At 43.4% G+C, this 13,487-nt stretch overlaps 1 long non-coding RNA gene across 1 annotated transcript in view; it reads left to right on the forward strand.

The window, feature by feature from the left end:
• The window catches only part of LOC140128947 (uncharacterized), a 442,943-nt gene extending 436,759 nt beyond the window's left edge, over window positions 1-6,184 (forward strand). Inside the window, exon 3 of the long non-coding RNA XR_011855204.1 lies at window positions 6,037-6,184. This is a non-coding gene — a long non-coding RNA (uncharacterized lncRNA). The remainder of the gene's footprint in view (window positions 1-6,036) is intronic.
• Window positions 6,185-13,487: the final 7,303 nt, after the last annotated feature.

Consider the following 13,487-nt stretch of genomic DNA (forward strand, 5'->3'; position numbering starts at 1 on the left):
TGCCCGCTGACTCAGCCACCCGGCCAGCCTCCAACTCTGCCACCCTGCCGGCCACCCTCCGACTCTGCTACCCTACTGGCAGGCCACCGACTCTGGCACTCGCTGCCCGCCCGACTCTGCTACCCGACCGGCCACTGGCTCTGCCACCTGCTCGACTCTGGTACCCGGCCAGCCGCCAACTCTGCCACCCACCTGCACACACACACACACATATGCATTTGCAAATATATATATGCATTATATATTATATATATATATTGTATATATTGTATATGTGTTTGTGTATGCTGTATGAGTGTTTATGGTGTGTATGTATATGCTGCATGTTTGTGTGCACATGCTGTATGTATATGCTGTATGTATATGCTGTATGTATATGCTGTATATGTGTTTAATTGTAAAGTGCTGCCGAATTTGATGGCGTTATATACGCAGGTACACTGTACGCTGTATCTATTTTATACTACATGGCAGTACCCTGTATTCATTTTGCACTATGTGGTGGCATGCTGTATCTATTTTATACTACATGCCGGTACACTGTATGCATTTTATACGAGATGGCGTCCACGCTGTATGCATTTTATACTACATTGCGGCACACTGTATGCATTTTATACTACAGCGGCACGCTGTATACTACATGGTGGCACACTGTATGTATTTTATACTACATGGCGGCACGCTGTATGCATTTTATACTTTATGGCGGCACGCTGCATGCATTTTATACTACTTGACGGTACGTTGTATGTATTTTATAGTACATGGCTGTACACTGTATGCATTGTATGCTACATGGTGGTACTCTGTATGCATTTTATACTACATGGCGGTACCAGGATCTGGTCTTGACACATCTGGTCCCTGATATATTACATATATGGAGGGGGGCGTCTCTCTATTGCTCGCCTCAGGCAGCAGAAAGGCTTGGTTCACCCCTGCCTATCTGTTCTTACAAGCCAAACGAGCTGGTAGCTTTGGACGATGTGAAACTTTCTCCATATCATTCATTCTATACTCAGGCCCTTACCATGATGGACCACTATTCCAAGTGGGTTGCAGTTGTTCCTGTTAAAAACGTCACTGCACATATGACTGCCATAAAATTCTACCATGAGTATGTGAAACACTATGGATGTCCAGAAACTGTCCTAACAGGTCATGGACCAGCATTCAAATCTCAATTATTCCAAGAAACTTTGCAAATTCCACAAGTGCAACAAGCTACAAACCACAGCTTACCATCCCCAAGGAAATGGCCTTTGTAAAAAGGTAAACCAATCCTTTATCAATATGTTGTGAACAGCTTCAGTTTTCAGCTTCAGAATGGCCTGAATTACTTGATGAACTAGTGTAAATCTACAATAACACCACACATTGTTCTACAGGTTACTCACCTTTCTATCTTATGTTTGATAGACAAGGTCAACTACCAAAAGACCATGCACTAGGAATCCAAGTACCTGAGTCAATAAACCCTTTGCCAAAAACTGATTGGGTCGCTGAACACAAGCGTAGAATGCTTGAGGCAAAAAAAATTGTGGATTACCGCATGGAAGAAGCTCAAAGACTCAAAGACAAGAAGAATACAACTCACAAGCTCATGCACTGCCATTACAAGTTGGAGATAAAGTATGGCTAATGAATTTTCACCATTCTGAAAACTGGATCTACTCTGGGAAATGGAACCATACACCATTACAGGCGGTCCCCTACTTAAGAACACCTGACTTACATACGACCCCTAGTTACAAACGGGCCTCTGAATGTTGCCAAGTTACTGTACTTTAGCCCTAGGCTACAATAAACAGCTATAACAGTTAGTAAAGGTGTCTACAATGAAGCTTTATTTTTAATCCTGGTTCTAATGACAATCAAACATTTTTAAAATCCAGTTGTCAGAGACCAAAAAAAATTTGGCTGGGGTTACAATGATAAAGTATACAGTTCTGACTTACATACAAATTCAACTTAAGAACAAACCTACAGACCCTATCTTGTATGTAACCCGGGGACTGCCTGTATAGCCATTCCTTACCCAGAATCAGATGTCTATGAAGTCCAAAAATAAGGAAGAGTTTCACAGGTTGTTTATCACAATCATTTAAAAATTGGCACTAAAGGGGAGCTGCCAAATCAGCCATTGCCTCAACAGCAGATTAAACCTACTTATGTAGTATATAAGTATATACATATATACTTTTTTAAAGTAAAAAATATAAAATATTAAAAATTCAAATCACCCCTCTTTCCCTAGGGGTATAATATGATATAAAACATAATAAACAGTAAAAATCACAAACACATTAGGTATCGCCGCGTTCCAAAATGCCTGATCTATTAAAATATAAGAATGGTTATTGCCGGCGGTGGCCTCCATATTGGGATACGGCGCCCTAATATCCAAAATGCGATTTTTACACCATTTTACATCACATTAAAAATGGAATATAAAGTGACAAAATGTCGCACAGACCTCAAAATGGTAGCAATGAAAACATCAGCTTATATTGGAAAAAATGCCACCTCACACAGCTCCATACCCCCAAGTATGAAAAAGTTATTAGCGTCAGAAAATGGCAAAAAACTTTTTTCTTTTTTGTACACATTTGTTTAATTTTTGAAAATGCATTAAAACTAGAGATGAGCACTAAAATGCTCGAGTGCTCGTTATTCGAGTCAAACTTTTTCCGATGCTCGAGTGCTCGTTTTGAATAATGAACCCCATTGAAGTCAATGGGAGACTCGAGCATTTTTCAAGGGGACCAAGGCTCTACACAGGGAAGCTTTGCCAAAAACCTGGAAACCTCAGAAAATGATGTAAACATGGAAAAGAAACAGCAGGGGCAGCAGGCATTGATGCCCCTGAGGCTTCCTAATCGCACCATTATGCCAAATGTATGCCATGTAAGTGTACCACGTGATGCTGGATGTACTGCAGAGTCTCCTGGCTTGTGATTGGCTCTGTTTCTGGCCACCAAAAATCAAAACGCCGGGAAATGACATTTGCAATATGCATATACTTCAGAATGTTATAAAGAGTGATCAGCTTAACAGCAATTAATTGCAAAGTCAATATTTGCAGGAAAATTAACTTTTTCCCCAAAAACACTTTTCAACTTCATTGCAGGCCTGCCTTAAAAGGAGCAGCTAACATAGTTTCAGTGATTGCTCCATTTACACAGATGTAGGTGTTGATCAGGACAGGGCTGGAGATCAATCTGTCATGATTAAGTAAGAATCACACCACTGGACACTTTTTAAAAAGAGGCTGGTGCTTGGCATCATTGTTTCTCTTCTGTTTACCATGGTTATCTCTAAAGAAACATGTGCAGTCATCATTGCATTGCACCTCAGTCAACAATCTATCACATCATCAAGGAATTCAAGGAGATAGCTTCCACTGTTGCCAAAAAGGCTCCAGGGCACCCAAGAAAGACCAGCAAGTGCATGACCGTCTCTTAAAAGTGTTTCAGCTCCGGGATCGGGCTACCAGCAGTGCAGTGCTTGCTCAGGAATGGCAGCAGGTAGGTGTGATTGCATCGGCACGAATTGTGAGGCGGAGACTCTTGGAGCAAGGCCTGGTGTCAAGGAGGGCAGCAGAGAGTGCTGCTGAGGACTGGGGTTAAGTCATTTTCTCTGATGAATCCCCTTTCCAATTGTTTGGAACGTCTGGAAAACAACTTGTTAGGAGAAGACAAGGTGAGCGATACCACCAGTCTTGTCTCATGTCAACTGTAAAGCATCCTGCAACTATTCATGTACCTGCTTGTTAAACAACGTAAAACAAAAACATCCCTGTAATAAAAATTTTTTATCAAAAAACCTCACAAAAAATGTTCTCAAAAGTGACCAAAAAAGTTACGTGCCCTAATATGCTACAATTTAAAAGAACAACTCATTTTGCAAAAAATAAGCCCTCAGCCAGATCTATCAACAGAAAAGTTATGCCCTGAAAAGTTGTCGATAGTAAAAAAAAAAAAAATTTTCTCCGATATTGGTTTTCCTCAGTAAAATTGAGCAAAGATAAGAAAAACTAAATGAGGTATCACTGTAATCGTTGTGAAACAAAGAATAAGGATAAAATATTATTTTTATGTTATGACGAGCAGGAAAAAAAAGTGGGAAAAAAATCCAAAATAAAAATTAGTAAAAGTTAATAAAATCTCATGAATAAGCTATAGAAACCCAAAATGAATCATCTATACATTTTATCTAACCCAGCAAAAAATAAGCCCTCATATGAGTTATCGCTACTAGAGATGGGCAAATTTGTTAAAATTCGTTTCATCCCGATTCGCCAAATTTTTTGAAAAATTTGTTTCGACCCAAATCAAATGACGAAGCACGTAAAAAAACAGGTATTTCCTGGCTGCAGAGAGCCTGTAGGGTGTTGTACAACGTTGTGCCATGCTTAAATATGCATCAGGAGCATGGTTTGGTCTTCAAACAATGCTGTGTTTTAGTATGACATGCACATGACAGCCTGTCGCTCTTAGAATCACTTCACTCTTCAATTCCATGTGCATTTACAGAGGCCAACTTCACCAAATAAGTGATGCGGGAACGCAGCCTGACAAGTTAACGTCTGTGCCAGGTCGAGAGGACTTTGCTGAGATCCCACTATAACATTGTAGAGTGCACTCTTTTTACACTGACATCAGATGATTCCATAGATTACTACAGAACCTGTTCTGTTAAAAGTGGATACATGCAGAAAACCCCCAAAAGAGTGCAGAGGGTGTCGGCAGTAATTCTGCATTGACGTCACTGATCGTTTTGCCCTTCTTTTCACGCGTCCGTGTCCTCTTTCAATCGGTCATTAATCCATCATCAGTATTGCTAAAGCCAAAAACAAACAGGATTGGATCCAAAACAGAGATGACCAGTAAATGGGATATTTGCATGTCCTCGGTGTTCTGTATCCACTCCTGCTTTTGGCTATCAATCCTGAGACTTTTCATTCCTTCTGACAGATGAATCGTAGGGGAAAACCAAACACTGGCAACGTCATAGAGTGGTGGAGGGTTAAAACAGCATTATGAAAATCACAGGGAGTTAAAGGGGTTATGCCACGAAACAATTGACTGCAAAAAGCTGTCAAAGAGGTTAAAATATTTCAAAAATCTATTTGTAATGGTTACCTGGAATTAAAGATAGCTCTCTATTTGTTATTATGAAGCTTGTTCAGCCTCTATTCTGCTCCACACAGAAGCAGATGTGGGAGGGGCCTAGCCATCATTGACAGCGGCAGTTATTGCACAACTCACTGCTACAGAGCGCTCAGCCTTCAGAGTCTCCTTCCACCTGCTGTGCTCAAATAGTCCCTGCATTTACTGATCCAATAGAAATGTGTCATACTCCCCATGTTAAAAGTGCACCAACAAAAGTTGGTGCAGTCTGTCAAAGCAGTGCAGGGGGCACCAGATTCATGAAGAACGTGCGCCAGAAATCCTGAATCTGGCGCCCCCTGCACACTACACAGGACACTGCACATAGTACACATGTACTATGTATTCTCACAGCATCATGGTCGGCCAGGCTGACATGCATGGATGCATAGATAAATAGGTGACAGCTTCTCACATGTTGCTGATCTTTAGCTACTTCCCTGCTAGTCAGGGACAGGGGCCCCTTTGCGGGACAGCAGTTTAGCATGGAGCATGGAGCATTTTTACATTGGAGAGACGATGCAGCGTATCTCTGAACGCATCGGTAAGCATAAGTCCACAATCCGATGCAAAGATATATTTCAACCTATTCCCTCTCACTTTCAGAAATGTGGGCATACCATTGCACATCTTAAATTTATGGTAATCGAAAAAATTGAGCAGCCAAGACGAGGAGGTAGTGTGAAACACTCCTGTTACGCAGAGAAGCGTTTTGGATTTATACTTTGAACACTTTGGAACCCCAGGGGTTAAACCGCGATTTCAATGTTACTAGGTTGTGACTCTGTTTAGACTTATAGATGAGCTGTTTTCTCTTTTTTATTATTATTATCTTTCTCTTACTTTCTTTTCCTACCCATAGAAACGTTTGGTGAAATGAACAATGTGTTGAAGTACCGCCTCCTGACAGTGTCACACCACGATTTGGATTTGCCGAGGATGTGACGTCAACAATAGGGGACCTATTCACACCATATATAAATAAAGTCTGTAGCATGTACATTTAGCAGTTGGTAAAGGCTTGGCAAGCCGAAACGCGTTCTGTATATAACTTATGCTAATAAATTGATTGCATAGAAATCTACCGTGAGTGCTGGAATACCTCTTTCTACGTTACCTGGCGGATACCTCGCCTGTCCTCGTGCACCACAACTAACGCGGAGTGCCGTCCTACCTGTGTGTGTAGCATGGAGGGACAGTGAATGGTGGAGAGTACAGGAGGAGGATGCATCAGGAGAGGTCAGAGCTCAGCCTGTTCCTTGTGTTATCTCTGCAGCCTCCTGTGTGACCTGACTAATGGTGGAGGGAGGAGAGAGCTGCTGCATTGCTATGATCCAAATTATGGAAGTGGGTGAAACATGGTAGGCCACCGAGGGCACAATGACAGAGCGTGGAGGCGGTGGCAGCCGAAGCAGCAGCAGGTGCTCACAGGTGGCAGCAACATGGTGGCAGCAACCGGCGAAAGCCACAGAGTGGCACAATCATAGAGAGTGGTGGTGGTGGCAGCAGCAGAAGCCCACATAGCCCACAGTAGAGAAGGCCACATTGAGGCACAATGACAAAGTTTGAAATCAATTAAAAGTTGAAATTTGCCATTTAAATTTGAGTTTGAAGATTTAGATGCCACATCCATAATACATTACAGTTTTCCTGAAAATATCAGGTCTTTGCCAAAAAATAATTGCATAGGTGGCACCAGCAACAGCAGCAGCATGAGGTCAGAGGTGTGGAGGTGGTGGCAACATAGTAGGCCACAGAGTGGCACAATGATAGAGTGTGGAGGTGGCATCAGCAGCAGAAGGAGCCCACATAGCCTACAGCAGAGGAGGCCACATTGTGGCACAATAACAATGTAGTTTGAAATTAATTCAAAGTTGAAATTTTCCATTTGAATTTGAAGATTAGAGATGCCACATCCATAATACATTACAGTTTTCCTAAAAATATGAGGTCTTTGCCAGAAAAGAACTGCAAAGGTGGCACCAGCAGCACCATGAGGTCAGTGGTGTGGAGGTGGCGTCAGCAGCAGTAGCCCACAAAGTGGCACAATGATATAGTGTGGTGGTGACGTCAGCAGCAGCAGGAGCTCACAGAGTGGCACAATGATATAGTGTGGAGGTGCGGTAAGTAGCAGCAGGAGCCAACAGAGTGGCACAATGATATAGTGTGGAGGTGGCATCAGCAGCAGCAGGAGCCCACAGTGTGGCACAATGATATAGTGTGGAGGTGGCAGCAGCAGGAGCTCACAGAGTGGCACAATGATATAGTGTGGAGGTGGCATCGGCAGCAGCAGCAGGAGCCCACAGAGTGGCACAATGATAAAGCATGGAGGTGGCGTCAGCAGCAGGAGTCCACAGAGTGGCACAATGATATAGTCTGGAGGTGGCGTCACCAGCAGCAGGAGCCCACAGAGTGGCACAATGATATAGTGTGGAGGTAGCAGACAATTGCAGTCCCTGGGCAGGTAGTTAGAACCCAGACTCCTTTCTCAACATTTGGGGGAGGGTCATGGCTGATATAATCTGATGCATAAGGCATTGGTGAGTTGAAATCCTGGCCGATCCAAGCCTGATTCATCTTCACAAAGGTCAGTCTCTCCACATAACAGGTGGACAAGCGGGTTCTCCTTGGGGTAACGATGGCCCCCGACGCACTGAACACCTGCTCTGATATCACACTACTGGCCGGGCAGGAAAGCTTCTCTACTGCAAACTCCACAAGTTGCGGCTACACATCAAGTTTGGCTGCCCAGTAGTCCATGGGATCCTCTACCTGAGGCGATAAAGTGCTGTCCAAGCAGGCCACCACCTGCTGGTGCAGTGTCCGCTCCATGTCCTGCTGCTGCTGGTGGCTGCTACCCTTCTCACTAGGCAGGTGAAGGAAGTTGCTCTTTAAGGAATACAGACTTACCCTCCTACTGCTCCCCCCCCCAGCTCCCCACAGCAGCTGTGGCAGTATTACGTGAGCGATGACTGCCAGGAATCCCCTGGCCAGACCTGACAGGATGGACAATGGCGCACATAGGCAGCGTCCAACTGTGTGCACAGTGTTTCTCTATAGTATGCCAGTTGTTCCTCCTTCTCAGCAGCTGGAAAAAAGTCACCCATTTTTGACTGGTAGCGAGGGTCCAAGAGGGTGGAGAGCCAAAAGTCAGTCATCCCTATGCCGGATTTTGACTATTCGGTGTCACTAGTTAGGTAAAACAGCATGCTGAGGGCCATCTGCGCAAGTGAGGGTCTCCTGGCCTCCATCTCCACTGTATACTGCTACAGTGATTCTGGGTCATCTGCCTTCTACCGTCTTCTACCTCGTGCTCCTGCTCCTCCTCTCTTGTCACCTGAGTGGAAAAACCACTGATTTCACCAGACTCTGTTGTGCAGTGATGGGCAACCTTTTGAGCTTGGTGTGTCAAAATTCACCAAAAAACCGAGCATAACTCGGGTGGTGTGTCACCTTGACAAAAAAAACATAATTCTGTGATATTTATAGTTTAAATAACAAATATGTATACTATTTAACTTCTAGGGTACTTTAACCGTAGGTTGTCTTATTGATCCTACCATGTACTGCCATACTACATTATGGCAGTATATGGGGATTTTCCCAATCATCTATTACTATGTGCAAATCGAACATTGTAATAGATCGGTTACAATCAGACAGGTGTGGAAATGCTTAGTAACCTGTGAACTTTCTGTCATGAAAATTCAAAGGTTATAGCGAGGGCGCAAGCGCCGCTGTCAGCTTCTCCCTCATGCCCGCTTGGCATGGAGAAGGTGTGAGGAGCAAAAGAATCGCAATGTCTGGGCTTGTACATCACAAAACTGACACACAAGCCCTGATGATTGTCTTCTATCATACAGTGCACTGACCTTACTTACTATATGATGAGAGTGGTTGTCCTCCCTTCCCCTGCTGTGGAGATGGCACTGACAATTAACGTGGCCTCTTCAAAGGGCCTGGGCAAACGGCAGGTGTCACGTTTGAGCTGCCTGTGGCTGACATCAAAGTTACACTGGGGAGAACTCCGTTCCGCATGTGCATCATCCGCATCATCAAAAAATCATTAATGGCTTTTCTCTGTTCATACAGGCGGTCTAACATATGGAGGCTGGAATTCCAATGGGTGGAAACATTGCATATCAGACTATGTTGGGGTAGGCCATTTTGACACTGCAACTCTAGGAGGGTGTGCTTGGCTTTGGAAGAATGGCTGAAGTGCATCCACAGTTTCCTGGCCATTTTTAGAATGTCTAGCAAATGGGTGGAAGACTTGAGGAACCTGTTGACAACCAGATTGAACACGTGCGCCATGTCGGGCGCATGGGCCATTTCTCCTCAGTGCAGTGCGGACACCATGTCCCTCCTATTATCTGTCACCATGATTCTGATTTTTAGTTGTCGCGGAGAAAGCCACACATTGATTTCTTATAGCATGACGTGGAGCAGTTCCTCCCCTGTGTGACTTTGTTCGCCCAGGCAAACCAGGTGTAGAACTGCATGACACTGCTGTGCCCTGCACATGTGGTTTAATGGAGCAGAACTTGTGGAGGTGGTGGTGGAGAAGGAGGAGGCAGACACTGGTGCAGGAGCAGCAGTTTGACAACGTGGAGGAGAAAGCGGCATATCTTGTGAAAGTTGGTGGTGTGGCTAGGGGGAAACGCATTCACCCAGTGGGCTGTAAAAGACATGTACTGACCCTGACCGTAGTTACAGCTCCACACATCCGCGCTGCCGTGCACCTTGGAAGAAACTAATAAGCTCAAGGTCTGGCCCACCTTCTGTTGTACATAATGGTGAAGGGCTGGCAGTGCCTTTTTGGAAAAAGAATTGTGCCTTTGAACTCTCCACCTCGGTTCGGCTCAAGCCATTAGTTCTCTGAAGGGTGCAGAGTCCACGACTTGGAAAGGGAGGGACTGCAGTACCAACAACTTGGACAAGAGCACGGTCAGCTTCTGCACCTTAGGATGGCTGGATGCATACAGTTGTCTCTTTGTAATCGCCTCTTTCAAAAACTGCTGGTGCCATGCGTAGCGAGGAGCAGGAGCATCAGGACCGGGAGCTGATGTCAAAGAATGGCTGAAATGGCATGTGTGCCACTAGGTCCTGCCGCTGTAGCTGCTGCGGCGGCAGCATGGACCTCCACATCTGTTCCACGTTTCTCCCAGGCCATTGGATGGTGAAGCTGCATGTGTTGACACAGGGCAGCGGTGCCAATGTCAGCTCCCTGGCCACGCTTCACTTTCTGCCCACAGATTCTACATATACACATGCTCGGCTCCTCTGCTGTCTCAACTTTTTGCTGGGGTTGTCAGATGTTATATTTGAGGAATTGGGTGTCCTAGTCAACCAACCTAGTCAACCTAGTCAGCCAACCTTTGGGTTTTTGATCAACACACTGCCGCTAGATGACAATGGCAGTTCTGGCCTCACAGTCACCCCTGCTGCGACGTCCCCTAACTGTGCTGCGACCTCTGCCTGCTTCATCTGCCACCTTTCTGTCTGACATAGTGGTTAATCAACTACGTGAATTTGACACTTATTTGTTGCTGTGAACTTTAGCAACAAAAAGTATTGGAATTTGTATTATACAGATACCCCACAACACACACCCTGGGAGAGGAGTAGAAATTACTCTATAAACTAGGTAGACGTGATACATATTTCTTGCTCTCAACTTTAGAAACAAAAAAAATTGTAGTTGAACGCACACCCTGAGAGTGGTCCACAAATCACTACAGCAGCAGTGTGGATATGAAACAGATTTTTTCTTATTGGATTCAGCAACTGAAAAGAATTGCTATTTAGGGTATACAGATCCCCCTAAACGCACACTCTGGGAGAGGTCCACAAATCACTACAACTGCTGCATAGATATGAAACAGATTTCAGCACATGCAGTGTGAAGTGGCAAGATTGAAAATGGCTGGTTTTTATAGGGCTGTGTGACATCACATAAGCCTACTGGTCGCTGATTGGCTTACAGGTCTGCAGATGTCATCGAGGTTGTTCCTTTCTCCTTTCCAGAGTTCTCACAAATCAGAACTTCGGGTTCGTGACTAATCCAATTTTCCGTGAAATTTGTATTGAATTCCACTTTGTTCGACTAGATTCGCCCATCTCTAATTATGACTATTGCTGCCCATTTTTCAGCAGGTTTTATAAAGATATTTGGCATTACTTGCAATGCTCTAACAGCCCTTGTTCCTGCATGGTTGGAGTATGCACTTGTTTCTTCCCTTTCTCTAGGATTTCAGTTTTTACTCTTTTTATAAAGTAGTCAATGTATAGATCCAGTGTTGAGCTGGTTCCACATTGTGTGGTCCAGGTCAATCTGTGGCAGGAGAGTGTCTGTCATGGAAATATTCTCTGTCTTATTTTTCTGAAGAATTCCTCCATGTCATTGCAGAGTTTAATATTCTACAGATCTTGCGGGGCAGAAGGACAGACCTTTGGCGAGAACTGACAAATCATGTTTGTCATGCTTAACATCATGATACATAATATCATGTCTGACAAAGAGAACTAGTATTCATGAAAGTTCACCGTCAAATATACTCAGCCGCAAAAAGGTATCTCCTTATTTCTTTAAGCATCTGCTTTGTTGAGCAGTCTGGAGAATAAGGAATGTGTGAAGGAAGGGTCTACACATACAGCATCCAAAATGATTTTAGATGGGATGTGGAGACAAGAGAATGCATAAAAAATGGATTATGTTCTCTCACAGTCATGAACCTCCAAAATGGTCTATTCCCGAAGAGGACAAAATGGCCCTGGGCACATTATAGTTTTGTACCAAAAAGAATATTAATAAAATTTTCTGCAAGAAACCTTAAAAGAAACGTCAAACCTTTGTGAAACAAAAGATTGAATGTTATAAATTGCAAAACTATGACTATGTAAGATAAGTTTCCAATTATTTAATCACACCCAAATTGTAGATCAAGACTTATTCTTTTTCCAAGACAGTCTACCTCAAAGAATCATATATTCTTATGAGTAGTATGTTTCAAATTATTAACCTTTTAAAAACACTTCCTGTTAATTATATTTAATGGAAGTACTAAAGTTACCAATTTATATAGCATATTTTATAATTGCTTCTAAAGTGTTTACCTGGCTTTTTCACAGCTGACTAAGAGTACTGGATTCTTTTAATGCATCCTGCTTTATACTTCATCTTTTATGGCTTGACATAAACTGTCTAACTATCTCATGATTAATAGCCTATAAGCAATGATTGGAAAATTATATAAAATATCTACAGTTTTTATACATGTTTGGTGACTCAATTGACTAACTTGATATGTAAATTCTGCAGCTTAAATACAGAATTTTTTCAATAAACAAAATATAACAAAATATGAAATATATGAATTACTACTTGAAAATACTGTATGTGCCGAGTTTTATGCTATATTACCTCATTCTAATTATTATTTATCAATAGAGCACTACTTATTCCAAAGTGCTAGTCCAAAGGGTTCACATTAGAGATGAGCGAACATACTCGTCCGAGCTTGATGCTCGTTCGAGCATTAGCGTACTCGAAACTGCTCGTTGCTCGGACGAATACTTTGCCCGCTCGAGAAAATGGCATCTCCCGCCGTTGTGATATTTGGAGGCCAGAAACAGAGCCAATCACAAGCCAGGAGACTCTGCACTCCACCCAGCATGACGTGGTACCCTTACACGTCGATAGCAGTGGTTGGCTGGCCTGATCAGGTGACCCTGGAATAGACTAGCCCCTGCCCGCGCTGCTCGGATCATTCTCTGTCTGGATGCCGCTAGGGAGAGAGCTGCTGCTGGTCAGGGAAAGCGTTAGGGTGTTCTATTAGAATAGTGTTAGGCAGGAGTGATTCTACAAGAACCCACCAGCCCTTCTTAGGGCTACAATAACGTTTTATTTTACTTTTTTTTGGTTTGCCTGTGGCTGGGCTTGCTGCCATTAGTAGTGCAGCTAGTACCATATTGTGAGTAATTTGCAGGGAGACTTGTTACCGTTGTGTTTAGCTCTTAGTGACACAAATATCCACCTTAAACACCGAAGTGGGACAATTTATTAGGGGTTTGATTTGAATAAGGCACAGTCTTCTGATTTAATTATTTTTACGTTTATTTCTTTTTAGAACTCAAAGTAATCTAGCAAAGCAGTGTGCTTTCAGTGTAGGCTAGAAAATAGCCATAGGAGAACCCCAACGGCTTACTTAGTCCTACAATAGCGTTATATTTTACCTTTGTTTGTTTGCTTGTGGCTGGGCTTGCTGCCACTAGTAGTGCAGCTAGTACCATATTGTGAGGAATTTGCTGGGA

The sequence above is a fragment of the Engystomops pustulosus genome, chromosome 4, assembly GCF_040894005.1.
Source record: "Engystomops pustulosus chromosome 4, aEngPut4.maternal, whole genome shotgun sequence".
Lineage (NCBI taxonomy): Eukaryota > Metazoa > Chordata > Amphibia > Anura > Leptodactylidae > Engystomops > Engystomops pustulosus.